Genomic DNA, 16,140 nt, shown 5'->3' with positions numbered 1-16,140 from the left:
TGTATTAGGTCTACAATAAATTCAACCTTTTAAAGCCTTTACACCTATAACCTATCATTCGGAATAGTGTTTATAAAATTGTTTAAGAATAACCGCGAAGTAGTTTGGGAAGTGTCCGATGATACTTATTTAGGCAATGATACTTAGTTTTAATATTCATGAAATACGAAAGTAAATTTATATTATAAGTATGTCTTAAATTAAGATATTATTTTTTTACAAAAAGCTAAGAGCATGGGCATATAATTCATTTTCATAAATATTAATGTAATAAAAAGATAAATCTTCACCAATGCCGGACCTGACTCCGGTTGCGAAAGGAAAAGCCTTGGGCCGAAAGGGTCATATCTACTGTAAGATGTAAATACAGAGTCTCAGGGGATAGGAAATACCCAGTAAGGTATAAGGTACCCAGTAAGAACTAAATCTATCCCCGAATAATCTGATCCTGTAGGACGTGGAAGCCTACCCATATCATTTGCCAAGTAATCTTCCTTTACGTAAAAGGATGTCACGACACAACGTATGAATATTTAAAAAAAAAAAGTCATACCTACTGCCATAATAATAATTTATTATAATTTTAAATTATGTATTAATTATTAATTTTAGGATTGACCGACATAGCCCTGCCTATTGAAATGGAAGAAGCCAAATACCATGCAGAACAGGTGAGAGCCGTCGGGGTCTTGAAGTTCTGGGAGACCACGAAATGGGATGAGCAGCGTAGAACATCCACCCAGAAGGTGGACAGGCCGATGTCCAACAGTGAACGTCTTATAGCTTAACTAATGATGATGGTGAATACCCAATTAAATAACTAACACATTTACAAGACTTTATCGGCTTTATTTTTGAAACGGAATGAGATAAATTCAATTATCAAGTAAGATATCCGAGCGTGAATTTTATATAAAAGTTTCAAGGCAAAGGTCAATGACATTTAGCGTACGTGACGCATCCTAGATTTAACTGAATCTGGGTCGTGACAAGAATAAGAAAAACAGATTTTCACGAAAAAGAAAATCATGAGGAAAAGCAAAATTTATTAAATTCTGCCAATGCCGGTAAGTTTATAAACGCTTTTTATTTATTTATTATTAAACATTTTCAATCAAATGTAATTTATTATTAACTTTTAGCTACAGTCTTCTTTATTACAACTTAGAACTATGTTTAAATATTTTAACAGCTAAGTTTATTTTTAGTTTTTTTTTTTATAAGTTCGAAAACTTATAAGAGGTCTCATTATATTAATGTTCTCTTCGTTTCGTTCACTTCAGGGCATAGGCCTTCCACATAAACATCTATGGGGGAACTTACCATAATCGCCGCGCTTGACAGGTGGGTCGTTATCCAGGTGTAGTATTATGGTACGTAGAGAACGCTGCTGTCCATCATTTGGTAATTTTGTTTGTGAGCAGTGGTAATCCTATCCTCAGAAGCTGGAGAGACGCATTGCAGTTACACGATGATGTTCGCACGTAGTAAACCGCTCTACCCGAATAGAGCTGTGTAGAGTTAAAGTTGTGTATGCGGCTAGGAACGGTAGCGTGAACCAACGGCGAGCCAAGGATAGATCTGGATCCAACCTCGGTTCGTCCACTCTGTTTGCGGTTAGGAAACGGTCGGCCGCCCCCTAAGAACGGGTGTTGTGGTGTGGTGTTGTTTGGTTCTCTTTTGAATGATACGATTTCCTGTGCGGAGTGTCACAGGTTGAGTGGTGGCTGTTGCTATATGGTTAGCGCTTGCAGTGGTTCAGTAGGAACCTTGTGATAGGTGTGAGAAGAACGTCTTTAGGACGTCTCTTAGCCTTTGCTGAGGTACGAAGGGAGTTTAGAGAGGCGCTCGCTATGAGAGGGTTTGGGTGAGAAAGGGTCGACTCAAAATAAGTCTCTGAGCAAGCCTTAAAGAATTCTTGGACTATTGGGAGTTTGAAGTCGCTATGGACATCCATATTACGCCGATACCACTCTGCACTGGTGGTTCACATTGGTATTACCTAACATTCGGCACAGTATAATCAACTAATAAGGGATAAAAATAGAGAGAGGTATGTTACCTCTTTAAAAACCTTCAAGAAAATTTAAAATTAACTTTCCTATTTAATTATTGTTTAGAACAAAGGAATCCACTGAAACTAACTCCTTTTGGATTAATGTTTTATTAGATTTCTCGTGGCCGGCACGCGGAGGTTAGAAACATGACTTTAAAAACTTTAATTGAAAAGAAAACTACACTGGCAGTTATTTCCAGTGTTACTTGAAATAATGAAAATTTCACCCGTTCCTTTTCTTCTTTATTATATGTTGTGGTACTTGAAAATTTTTCGAGCATCAAGTTAATTGAGATATTAAATTAAATATGCATACAATAAAATAATCAAGTTCGTTTTACTATTAAGGAAGTAATATATACAGGGTGATAGGTTTGCATAAGTTGGCATAAGTTTTAAAGCTATGAATGTTAAGCTCGTTTGCTGTCAATTAATATGCGGAACAGCCTTTCCAAAAATAAATGAATTTAGAAATAATAAATAACTTAATAATAACAAAGTTAGAAAAAGTATATAAAATATATATACATTTTTAACAATTAGTTTTATAGTTAAATTATATGACATACTGATCCATAACTAATATAGCCTTTAAGTAAATTTTGTTACTAACTTACTTAAATTCTATGGATTCACCAGATTCTGAAAAAAATTTAAATATTATTATATAATTACATATTAAAATGAATTACAGCCGAATATCTATCCCTGTAGATTTTATACTACCAGCAGTTGATTCAGAATACCAATAGAACAAGGTAACAATATATTTCAGAGTCACATTTCACGTTTATCGCATTATACAGTGTCACTGAAAGTAGGCGTAAAAGATTAAAGCTTTTTATCGACAAATGTGATATTTTTATCATTTACTCATTTTTAGGAACTTTATCGCCATTTATTAATTTTTCCACTTTCTTTTTCTTTTATTTTCATACTTTTCTTTCATTGTTCGTATGATCTATCTTTCTGTTCTTTTACTCTACAATTTTATCTGTCATTCCCTTCTGTTCTTATTATCATTTATCCATCCTCAATTACTACAGTTAGGTCTAACTATACTGCATACAATGTATCACAGATTGTTTACAGCTTAATTTTACATCCTATATATCATTTACTCATTAAAAGCCATACCTATAAACAATCATGAATCTGTAATGAAAACATATATACGGGATATATGTTTTCATTATAAAAAAGAAGCAAAAATACCCATGACAGGTGTAAAAAACTCCGCCGCGACAGCTGTTCGCTGCCGTGACCAGGATTCGAACCTGGGTTACTACGGCCACAACGTAGGGTCCTAACCACTAGACGATCACGGCTATCGGAGCTAGCACTAAAAGGATCAAAAATCTACGCTGAATTGATGTACATTTTATAAACGGTACGAAGGCAACCAAGCGTGAAGCGTCGTGTTATTTTTTAATTTTAATTTGTCATTAGACACTGCCAGTGTTTATTTTTTTAAAGAAAGAATAGTTATTATATCTTTAACCGTGATTTCTAAGAAGCTGTGTTTACTTATTTATTTATTTAACACCAACAGTACACGTAAAAGTTCATTTAAATTACGGTTCTGTTGTGTGCTCCTTTATAGGTGACACAACATTAAAAATTTACTTTATACGACATTGTAGAACGAAAGATCGGACCACATCAAAATAAAATAAAAGCTTCTTGCTGCTTGGTTTTGGTTGAAGTTGATAATGTTAGCCCGGGGGCTTTTACAGCTTTATCGGAACTGAGTTCATGGAGCGGAAGGGTCCATAAAATAAAAATAAAACAGAATCTGGACTTCCAGTTGTACGATGACGTTCGCACGTAGTAAACCGCTCTACTCGAGTAGAGCTGTGTAGTGTTTATATTGTGTATAAGCGGGTTGGGATGGCAGCGTGGACTAAAGGCGAGCCAAAGATGGATCCGGATCCAACCTCGATTCACCCACGCTATAAGAAAAGAAAAGAAAATCTGGCTTACGGCTTCAGACATCAAAAGTGCTCGTAATTTAAAAATGTTTCCTCCAGTGTACACTCTTCTTCAAGTGCATAAAACTCAATAAAAATTAAAAATCTGTTATGGATACATTAAATTGTTAAGATGGTTAAAGTTAATAAGATTCGCGAAAGATATCGACGACCGGCAATTGTTCAAAAATTCTATTACAAGAACTTTGTTTTGAAGAAGCGTTTGTGAAATAGGAGAGTGTAACCTAAGGTTTGTCCAATAATGGGGCCTATGCAAGATGGCGCCGAGGCAACCTGCAGCTCAATAAACTCTAAAAGTTTCCCACAAGATTTTTGAAATTTCATGCATATTCCATTTTGTCATGTAGCATAATTCAATGACTTTTATTAATAAATATCTAAATAATGTCATAATTAGTATTTTTTTATTTTAATAGGATAGTATAAACAATTAATTTGCAGTGAGTTGAAAAACACAGTGGTAACCATGCGACAGAGAACTGGGATTTGCGCTCGTAGGTCACATGTTCGATTCCCAGGATACAGTTTACATAATTCACACTTTGTGCATTAATTATGTAGGCTTACCACTGCTCATAAACAAGTTTCCAAAGGATGGACAGTAGCGTCCTCTGCGCACCATAATACCACACTCTGTTCGCCAACCTGCCTGCCAAGCTTGGTGATTAAAATATATCACCCCATAGATATCTTTCGGGAGAAACTGTGCTTTGCAGTGGGCTGAAATGACAATTATTTAAAGTAATTTAAAAATTTAATACAGGATGTGGTTTTTTAGAGTTTTTGAGTGTTACCCAAAATCATCATTCGTTGGGTCGAATAAAGGGTGATACTATTATAGGTTTTCTTTTATCGTCCCGATTTTGAGGCCTTTCATTTAACCTTAGCATGGGAGGACAGGGTCCTTGTTTACTTATTTTTTTTCTTTTTATCCGATGTCCTTTGTTTCTTCTAAATACCTTTCATTTTTTCCCTAAATTTTCTAAACAATATCTTCACATTGTGAATCATGAATAAATAAATAATGATATTTAATCCTATATGTGTAAATGAAAACAAAACAAAACAGAAGTTGATATTGAACGGTATATTTCCACGTACTGCGTGCCAGTCACATCAGACAACTTTTAATGAGTTTTTCAAGTAGATTACTAAACTTTCGTCTTAATCACTTTCTGCGTTTAAATAAATAGTAAACATTGCTATTCGCGTATCTATAAACAAGTGATATTATATAAGATTGGTATTTCAGAAGGGTCATTTGGCCTCTTTGGATTACTTAACAATATCGTCTTTCCACCTTGTCGGTGGACTTTTTTCGTTACGCTTTCTATCGGGCATTTGTTCCGCATGCAAGGTTGCCACCTTGTACCCAATATTGCTCCGAATAAGAGAAAAAAGAAGAATGGTAGGCGTTAAATAGAGAAGAAAACCGTTGAAGAAGTAGCGGATATACAGATGAATGTTTCGACCATCAATCTACGAAATCTAATTTACAGGTCGGTAGTGGTTCAGTTGGTTCACCTGAGAGGTACAGAGTGATATTAGACGAAACATTACACAAAGTTTTGTGTTATAAAATCCGGGATAGCACAGAACTTTAACACGGAAGCCAAGGAAGACATTGGTTGTAAGCCGCTTCCAACCGGACACATAGGAAATCCATGAAGTAAGTCTATGTCCTGCGGTGGAGATGCTACGGCTGATATTATTGTTACAGGCAGTCACAACCTCTGACCGTTTGTAATATTTATCAGCATAATGTTTCATTAAAATTAGAACAGGATAAAAACTAAAATAAAAGTCATTATAGTAATATATATACATATGCATATAAATATACATATATACATATATATATATACATAAATATATATATGTGTATATATATGTATAAAAATATATATATGTGTGTGTGTGTGTTATGGTACATTGATTTATAATTATATTATGTAGTAGCCATTATCATATTCATATGTGTTCTAATGTGATTCTTTTCCTTCTCAATTTGATTTGACATTTTTATTCTACTTCTCGTGTTTAATGATATTAATTAGTTTCACCTATCTTATAAATTTATCTCTGCACCGCCCGAACGGTTAACTGGCAGAGAATGCCTTCAGCATGAAGTTCGCCGCTATACGAAAATGTATAACAAGTTTTTAAATAAATACATAATTAAATCATAGATATAGGATATAATACGACAATAGGATATATAACATATAGATATAGGATTAAATACGACAAGTATTATTAGTAATCACATCACCGAATATTTATATATATGTATATATATACATGTATTATCTGTAATTATTTAAAAAAAAATGATTGCTAAATTGCTCTAAAACATTTGAAATTCGAATTTGTTTCATTCTAAATATTCACAGATGATATTGATAGCCATCCTTTTCCCGTTACCATTTTTAGGGCAAAGCTTTATATTAAAATAAGAAAAAAGGTCACATGAATTATTACAACACAGTATGTCTGCCGATTTTCGTTCATATAAATACACTCAATTGCATTTATGTACGGTGTTTTTTTGTGCGGTTTTCCTTAAATTTTATTGACTTAGGACATAATTGACGAAGTTATTAATAAAAAAACAATTTTGAGCTTTTTTATCTACCTCATAACAAAAAATCCATAAACCAATACCAGATAAAATAATAAACGAGAGTGATAAATTTGTTGTATATAGAAATGTAAATCAAATACAATATAAATAGTAGGAAAATAAGATTAAATAAGTCGGTAAAAAATGATAAAAATAGATAAAACGTAAAATTGTAGAACTTTGAAAGGAATGCGAAGAAAGTTAGGCGATGTATGGAAGAAAAGTAAAAAAAGGAATGGAGGATATTGTGAAGCAAATAAAGAAGAAAAGAACGAATGAGATAGAGAAGTACGAAAGAAGAGGATGGAAATAAAAACCAAAAGTATATTATGATATATGACCTTGTCCTCCCATGATAGGAGTAAAACGAGAGACCCAAAAATCGGGGCCATAAAAGAAAACCAATAACATAATCACTGTTTATTCGTGTCAACAAATTATAGTTTTCTCTAAAACTTAAAAACCTTGAAAAACACTATACCCCGTGTCAAATAAATATATTATATAGTGAAGAAAACCACAGACTGCAATTAAATTTTTAAGTATCTTTGTTTCAGCGCATACACGGCTACTGCGATGCATAGGCTTGCCCCAAAGCTACCTATGGAGATATATAAAATAATCACCACGCTTGGCTGACATGTTCAGGATTACAGTGTGGGATTATGGTATACAGCGACCGCTGCCCATCTTTTGAAAACTTGTTTATAAGCGGCGGCAATTCTATATAATGCATGCATAAAGTGTGAATTATATAAGACTGTGTCCCGGAAGTTGAACCTGCGACCTAAGATCGCAAGCCTCAGTCATTATCGCTAGACTACCACTGTTACACTTGATTACGGATTCATTTTTGCCGTACCTGTAAGCTTATCTTTAGTACTTATGACACACGTGTTTGCAATAGAATAGTGCGAATGCACACACGGTCAGAGCTTTAAAAAATTTGCTACGGGAAGCTTTCCAAAACTGATTACTTGATTTGGGGATATCCTGAGGTCACTGATTACCTCCAATGGAAGGTCCATTGGAGGTAATGAGTAATCTTATGGAGCTACCTTAAAGAGAGTTTACAATAACAATTCCCGAACTCTTGTTAATTTAAAAGAAAATATTATGGCGTAGAACACTCAAGACTCAGTTGTGACATTTGGATGATATACTCCTTAAAAAAACCGCATTTCCATTCTATCGTTCAATGATTCTATTAAAACTATCTGACAAAAATACATTGTTTATTTCAGTTCAGTCAATGTTACAAACCAAGAAACTCAGAAACGTTACCTCTCAACATTGCATTAGTAAGGAGAGGGGCCGGGGCTGAGAACTCGCGAAGTAAATAAATTTAAAATTAAATTCAAATTCAAAACATCTTAATTCAAAGAGATAATTAAAAAAATTAAAAGCATAACTTCAATCCAGGACTTTCGTAACAAACGTAAATAGCCGTCATAGATCAGCGGATTAGCGTTAGTGGAAGTGAACAAGTGGACATTTTAGTCCTCAAGGTGTTGGTGTGGAGGCCACGGTTCGTCAAGCGGAGCATAATACGTCTACCAATAACAGAAGACCTTGTCAAAGTTGAAAAAAGCTGGATTGAAGTCACTTCCAACTGGCCATTTTTCGGAATCTATAGGAGAGGCATATATACAGCACTGAAGTAAAACAGTTTATTTATCATAGCCGCAAAAATATACAGGTTACATGAACAGGCAAAAATCCAAAAATGGCTTATTGCGACCATGGATCACAAATCTGAGTGATCACCTACCATCTCCGGCCGCAGAAAGCAGCTATGAAATAATAGTAATGTAGTAACTATAATATACAATAGAGTATATTTATATGTTACTAAATTTACTAGTCTTATATTGTACTAAATAGCTGGCTATTACGGTATTACGTTACAATTAAAAAAAGAAAACGTAACAACAATAAAAACACGATAGCGCTTTGCGGTTATTGTGAAATTGGACTACTTTTTTCATGCCACTTTAAAGTTTCAGCTTAACCGTCACCAGCTCCGATAGCCGTGATCGTCTAGTGGTTAGGACCCTACGTTGTGGCCGTAGTAACCCAGGTTCGAATCCTGGTCACGGCAGCGAACAGCTGTCGCGGCGGAGCATTACTTTTTATATTTTTCTCTTGCATTCACATGCAGATTCGTCACCTATTATTTTCACTATTCAGTATTTCTATTATCGGAATTTTAGTATAATTCTGATAAGTTGGGATAAAAATAATAAATTTTGTTTAAAATATTTATAATTCCGTTTCGTATTACTAGCCACTAAGACAACAATACTTTTTAGAGGAAAATTATTCCTGCGCGTTCGAATCAAAATTCGAGTGCCGATTTGAATTTGGAAGCCAACATATAGATAATCGCTGTCATTATGTTTAAGCTAAAATTATAATTTGTAAAAAATCATCTATAAATATGTAGATACAGCACATCGAACAAACTCGGTTATTATTTTGCTCGCCATAGAAGAAAGTACAAACAGCTGGCAAGCACGGCTGGTTCCCTTCTGTCACCTGCTTTGCGCAAATGTTTACTAATGAACTATATTACAAGCAAGCTATATAATTTTTAATAAGTGTTTCTTTACACGCCGGGAAAAAAACAATGCAATAAATTATATAACTAAAAAATTAAAAAAATATATCCTACAGATTACATATATGTCCATCTCCATATTTAACATTTATTAAAAGAAAAAATAATAAGGAAACAATTTAAATTTGAGTCATCATAGTAGAAATAGCTGAAATTTTAATTCAACTTTGTCAAAATGCAATCCCTGTTGCCAACTAATGCTATGAACACCTGACATTCCTTTATAACAAAAATCACAACGTAGACATTGCCGCAGTAAATTAGCAGGCGCTTGTGATATTGTTAAAAATTGTTTATATTAACAGACATTTTATAATTTAATTATTAATTAACAACGCTTCTATTTTGTATAATGGTAAAGAACAACGCCGATGGTCTTCCCCGCTTATTAACTAAACTAAATATATATTCTTATACGCATTTCTTTTACGTATAGTTACGGAAATAATTATAAATCCAAAAAGAAGGTTTGCTTGTTATTTTGTGCTTGACACGGTGACGGAATTATCAAAAAATTAAAAATTATTGTGGTTTTTGCATATATATATGTGTATTTGTTTTTAGTAATCTTGCACCTATTTTTCTTAATTTTATGGGTAATTTTTATAATATATGTACATGCATATGTTGTTTCCAGTATCACTTACCATATAACTTGTCCAAATAGAGGGATAGGCTTTAAACACATTTGATAAATCTAAAAACCACATTTTATATTCACTTGTTTTATTATGTAATATTTTTTTTACACTCAAACATTTAAGTTTCTGTTATATCTTTTATAAATAATATGTAATAGAAATTTTTACGTTTCATTATTCAAGTATGTAATGTTCAAATTTATGAGACGTCTAGTCAAAGAAGGGACCGAAATAAATCTTAAATTCAATTGAAAAGAAATCCAAGTCGCTTAATGCCGGCTTCTCTAACGTCTTCATTTTAAAAGGTTTTTATACAGAATCTCATATAATTTATTAACAGGTTTAAGAAGCACCTATTTGCTAATATGCGTTTTTTCAATTGATTTTCTTTTAAATTCTATTAATTTTAGTTTTACGTTAAAAAATCTATGGCTTGCTTCGAAAGTTACACAGCATTGCAAGGAGGATTTTTTTATGAATCTAAGTGTGAGTATATGTAATAAAATCTTATAAGATACTTTAAGGCCATACGACATAAAACTTTTCTTAATTTTAAATCTAAAATTAAAATCCTAGTCCAGTTTCCGACCGGCTCTTCTCAGCAGTAAGAACTATTGATGATTCAAAAATACATGTAAATGCCTATTTGAATAAAGATACTTTGAATTTGAATATAACTATAAATTTATTTACTTCGCGAGTTCTAAGCCCCGGCCCCTACCTACTAATGCAATGTTGAGAGGTAACGTTTTGGGTTTTTTGGTTTCTAACGTTGACTGAAATGAAATAAACCATGTATTTTTATAGATAGTTTTTATAAAAGCATTGAATGATAGAATGGAAATGCGGTTTTTATTTTTAAGGGGTATGTCATCTGAATGTCATAACGAAGTCTTATGTTCTACGCCATAATGTTTTCTTTTTAGTTCACAAGAGTTCGAGAATTGCTATTGTAAGCTCTCTTTTAAGGTAGCTCTATAGAAAATACAGTAGAATTATGTTGGGTGATCTCGGTGACCATGGAGTATTCCCTAACCAATTGATCAGTTTTGTGGAGGAAAGCTTTCCGTTGCAATCAGCCATTTTTGGACTTTTGACTCTTCTTGTCACGTGTATGTTTGTTGCAACTATGAGAAATAGTAAACTAAGTATGTTAGTTATGTTTGAAAGACGACGAGAGACGAGGTGCGACTAACGCGAAGAAACCGTAACTTGGAATAAAAAAATCCAACCTAGCCAGATCAAAGCAAAAGTATAATGCAAATACCACCGCGGCTCTCTTTAAGGTAATGCTCGGTCCAAATACTTACCAGCATCGTGGTGGACCTACCTCACCATTGCGAGTTCAGCGCTTGAAGCATTCGAACGTGTCTCCCGACTTTCCCGCTTCTGATGCTGATTTGCAATTAGGTTCGCTGCCGTGCAACCCGATGCAAGGAATTCCTGCGCACAGCGTTTGGAAGAATTGTCTTCGGACTTTCCCACCGCCCTCTCTGCTGTTGCTGCCCGTCAAAACCTGCGAGGATCGCTGCGAGGTCGTCGGCTTTTTTGCCGCACTCCTGTCCACTGATCTCCAAGATGGGCACGCCGCTGACGGCTCGTCTTTGGCTAAGCACCTCGATAACGAGGGACCGGGCGCAGGCCGTGCTAACGTCCTGTTTTTACTGGCGACATCAGCTCCCGTGTTCTGGGCTGAGTGCCGACGCTAATGGCGGCGTTGCTGTCACCGAAGGCTGTACTGCTGCAGGCCAATGCGCAGGCTTCTTCCTGGAGCGCCGAAACCGACGAGATCGCGGAATTTAAAGTTCTTAATTTTCATCAGTAACTAATCGGAATATATTGAAAGGCAAGGCAAGGCATCATACTCTTTTCCCAGATTAAAACGTAGAGCTTTTACTTCTTCTGCCCTGCTCTCCTATCGTGTATTTAAGAGTGGTTTTAGACTTAATGTAGCACTGCAACTCAACGATTTTTTTCCGGTTCACTTTCAATTTGATGCAAGAAATATCCGGACTTTTCTTCTAACACAATAGTTTTAAATGTGATTTGACGTTTAACACATTCCAAGTGCCCTAAGCTCTTTTCGTGGCGTTCCAAAGCTATAGACTAGTGTTGCCAATCTTAATAACCTATTTTACCAGTAAAAGGAGATAAGTCATCGTGAAAAAGTTTACAATAAAAACAAAAAACGGAATCCGTCGATTTGGTATGGACGAGCCAGTCTCTTAAAACGGTTTCTTTTTTAGACATTTTCTTAGTATGATAGACATTTGATAAGGATAATTTTGAACTATTGGAAGGATAAAAACTCTCTTTTATTACCTGTATTGGTCTACGCAGCACTTAAAAAGTCCTCTGTTTGTCGGTAACTCCTTCAGCCATAGCGCGAGATCCTTCAATACATCTTCTCGTATTTTATCTCTTCTTGTATTATTGTATTATCCGGGAAAACTCGCACAAGGAGGTTCCTCGCTTTCTTGAACAACCAAAGGCACTGGCGGCAAGGACGGTGGCAGCAGCGTCGAAGAATCTTGGTTTCGGTGTTCTTCCGAAGATGTCCCTGGTCGAATAATGAACTTTTCGATTGAACTTGTATCCTTTTTTAGACATTGTAAAATTTTATAAAAGGTAGTTTTATTTTTCTTAAATGGCAACACTACGCGAATCCGTCACTCTTAAGTGACAACTTCCAGTGAATGGATTGAGAGTGATGAGGTTGAAACAGCGTTTTAATTATTGAGTCAGGAGCTCAATCAGTCGTTCGGTAATCATCGAGGTGATACGTTTTCTAGTGGAAACTATGCTAGTTGGCCGATAAAAGTGTTAAAAGTGGGATAAAAGTATATACTGTGCTGTGAATTTGAGTTGATAATACCTTCTTCTCCAGCTTTCTTTTTCCATTCTTGGCACCAGAAAGTTTCTATTTTCCGTCGCCGTCAGACATTTAAAAAAATAGAAAGGTTAGTCATACAATAAAATAATTTCTGCCCTAATAATAGATACATATGTTATAAAAAGACCCTAAAAAATACCTACCCAACATATATTGATGAAGTAGCGTTACATCTAGGCCTTAGTCCTAGGTGTAGATATCTTCAATATCACAACTGTTGGGTATTTTCATAATAGTCTAGCTTACACATTTTTATGAGATCTCGACTAGGAGAAAATCGCAACTTTCGTGATAGGTTAAGCTATCGCTAATCGCCCAATCCTTTTATATCAATTGGACCAAAAGAAAAGGAGACTTACAAAATATTATTTTGAAAATATGCCACATGTGTCAAAGGTAATTGAAGTTTTTAACATGACGAGTGACGGCGAGTGACGACGAGAGACGACGAGGGACGACGAGAGGCGACGAGAGACGAGAAAAGATGAGACGAGGTTAGACCTCAATAATCACACAGACTCCTTCAAACCGGTCCTGTTTGAAATCTAGGAGGCATTTGTCCAGCTGTGGAGGTTCTATTACTGATGTAGTAATGATGACTTACATCTTTACCGGTTTTACAAAAGCTAGTAAAGCTCAACTATATCGACAAGTAGAGACGTATCTTTCAGCTTATCACTATATATATGTAGCTATATATTGTATTCTAAATATATATATATATATATATATATATATATGTATATATATATATATGTTGTTATAAGTAATATATACATACATACAATTCCAACATCTTTTGTCACTTGGTGACCGTCTTCCCTAACATATAATGATTTGTTGACTCTCTTATTATGACGGGTAATATTATTAATTGTAAAGCAGTACGCTTTGGACTCGTCTTCTCTTGTATCTCTTAAAAGAAAATTTTATTCGAAATTATTCAATACACAATACAATTTAAACCTCACTGGAATATAACTGCTTGCTGTGACTCGTAATTATTACTGTTCTGCAGAATGCTCTGGATTATTGATCCCTGCTTGGTAATGTTATTGTTTCGTTTTATTATTGTTTGACTTCGACTCATTAAATGTTCTTAGTGAGATAGTTTTAAGGTAATAATTGTAGCTACTTTTATATATCTAAGTTTCTAATTTCTTACTGCCTTTTGTTTCTGTTTATCTCCAATAAAGTAAAATAAATGGAAAAGATGTAATCGCATTTGTGAAAACTAAAAACTAATCGAACGCAGTTATTGAAAATACGGTCTAGTTAGTTGAGATTTGCGTTCAGGTCGAAACAACTCACATCAGCATGATCGACGATAGAGAGTATAGACCAGTACAATAGGTACCTTATATCAGCTTGTCTGGACTCACCTCAACCTCAGGACATTTGACCCTGACTTTGGACCTCAATACGAACATAATATTTGTTTATAATAAACATTACAATTAGTCTAGAATTATAAAAAAAAAATTGGATCATCTAAACATAAATTTAAATGTGATAATTCTGTATTTCACAGTAGACTTTGTATATTTTGCAAGACGATTATTAAGGTATTCGATATAAAAAAATGATTAAATTTCTTAACATCTATTACATTACTATGTCTACACGTAAATAAATGTTTTGTAATTCAAAACGGTTAAAATTAAAGGCTTATTTACTTATGATACTAACCAATATACAAACATGTAGTTAGATTTTTTTTGTGTAATATATATCGCTCGCCCACTGCTGGGGATGAGTGTTTTCTTTGCTACCTTTTACAATGCTCACAATGGTGACCCGGAAATCAAGTTACCTAAAAAGGCACACACTTATTTATGTAATAAATCACTACGTTCAAATAGCAAAAAAAGATATCGTGAGAAAATTGTATTGTATAAGAAATTAAAAAAGAAATTCAAACTGGATCTATGTGGTGGATTATGGTCTTTACCGTTTTGTCTAAATCGCCACTTAATTATAACACAGTATATTAAAAAGACGCCTCTGCAGTACCTAAACGGTTTACTTCAACTGACATGAGGGTTTGAAATGGCGTGTTGAAAAGTATTTCTCAATTTTTTTAAACCTGCACCAAGCCCGCATAGAACCCATCCCTCCAATGGTAGAGTATCGCTTGTAAGATTTCCCCACGGGACTACAAAAATAGTGACCTCTTATAGAAAACAGATTTTGTAATTATTGACAAACCACTCTCGATACCTACAGTACCCGAAGCAGTAGATATTGCCGTAAACTGGCATAGATGTCTTGCGCATGCGCAACAAATTTTCCAGAAGAGGTCCCTAGTAATGGAGGATACAATGCAAGAAAAAGTATACATCGAAATCATGTTTAATGTAAGGAACACCCTTTCCGAAAATCAATACTTATAGAAATGTTATTTAACAATAATACCGAAAAGACATTATTAGTACCACAATTACTACTTATTAAAATTAATTATTAATAACTATCTGACTTTGTACTAGCAGTTGTTGACCTTGCGTATTCCAATAGAAAAATAAAAATTATTGTAACATATTTTCAGAGTAACCTTTAAAGCGTTTAGCTGACAAATGAGCTATTCGCCTTTTTAAAGCCTTTACACCGATCACCAATCGGCTTGTATATTTTTATTGGTTTAACACTGTTTATTTATTTTACTGCTATAAAATATGTAAACTATTGCCAAGATTAAGAAAAAAAATAATAATCCAGAGTTCTGAATGTAAACGAAAGGGTGTCGATATACATTGGGATGGTAAAAAAAAAGTTTGCTCCGCCGCGACAGCTGTTCGCTGCCGTGACCAGGATTCGAACCTGGGTTACTACGGCCACAACGTAGGGTCCTAACCACTAGACGATCACGGCTGTCGGAGCTTGTTACAGTGTTAGTCGACCGCAGATACAGTAGCGGCGCATATTGTAACACTTTCACGAAACTGTGACGTCACAGCGCAGTTACAACAGCCACTTGTACATTACAGTACTTGCAAGTTCAGTAAACGCAGACTTAGAAACTTTACTGTGAACTACGCACCAAAGAATCCATTCTACGAACCCAAAATCAAGACTAGGTTTCTTGCTTCTCAGCGTGCAAAAGTACTAGAATTTTTTGTTCACATATCCAAAATGGACGGTAAAAACTTTGACAACTGACGGTGACTGGAAAAGTCGAGGGTGAACAAGATGTTTTAATGACATACTATAGTTTAAACCATATGCGTTAACCCTTTAGATACTGCAGTACAATAGTATGTCAGGACTAAAATTGAAATTATATTTAATTCTTACTTCAGGCATGTGAATGTACTTA

The 16,140-nt window shown here is 34.5% G+C and overlaps 3 non-coding genes across 3 annotated transcripts; 1 reads left to right on the top strand and 2 right to left on the bottom strand.

Moving 5' to 3' along the window:
* Nucleotides 1-3,312: 3,312 nt before the first annotated feature.
* TRNAH-GUG (transfer RNA histidin (anticodon GUG)) lies at nt 3,313-3,384 on the bottom strand. The gene has a single exon. It is a non-coding gene; the product is annotated as a tRNA-His (tRNA).
* Nucleotides 3,385-8,699: 5,315 nt separating this feature from the next.
* Nucleotides 8,700-8,771, top strand: TRNAH-GUG (transfer RNA histidin (anticodon GUG)). The gene has a single exon. It is a non-coding gene; the product is annotated as a tRNA-His (tRNA).
* A 6,852-nt stretch (nt 8,772-15,623) lies between these two features.
* TRNAH-GUG (transfer RNA histidin (anticodon GUG)) lies at nt 15,624-15,695 on the bottom strand. The gene has a single exon. It is a non-coding gene; the product is annotated as a tRNA-His (tRNA).
* Nucleotides 15,696-16,140: the final 445 nt, after the last annotated feature.

Source organism: Battus philenor, unplaced genomic scaffold (genome assembly GCF_028537555.1).
Source record: "Battus philenor isolate CCGP_79_NKW_IND1 unplaced genomic scaffold, ilBatPhil1.0.hap1 SCAF_3, whole genome shotgun sequence".
NCBI lineage: Eukaryota > Metazoa > Arthropoda > Insecta > Lepidoptera > Papilionidae > Battus > Battus philenor.
Note: the sequence above shows the minus strand (reverse complement) of the source record. Positions and strands in the feature narration are given on the sequence as shown.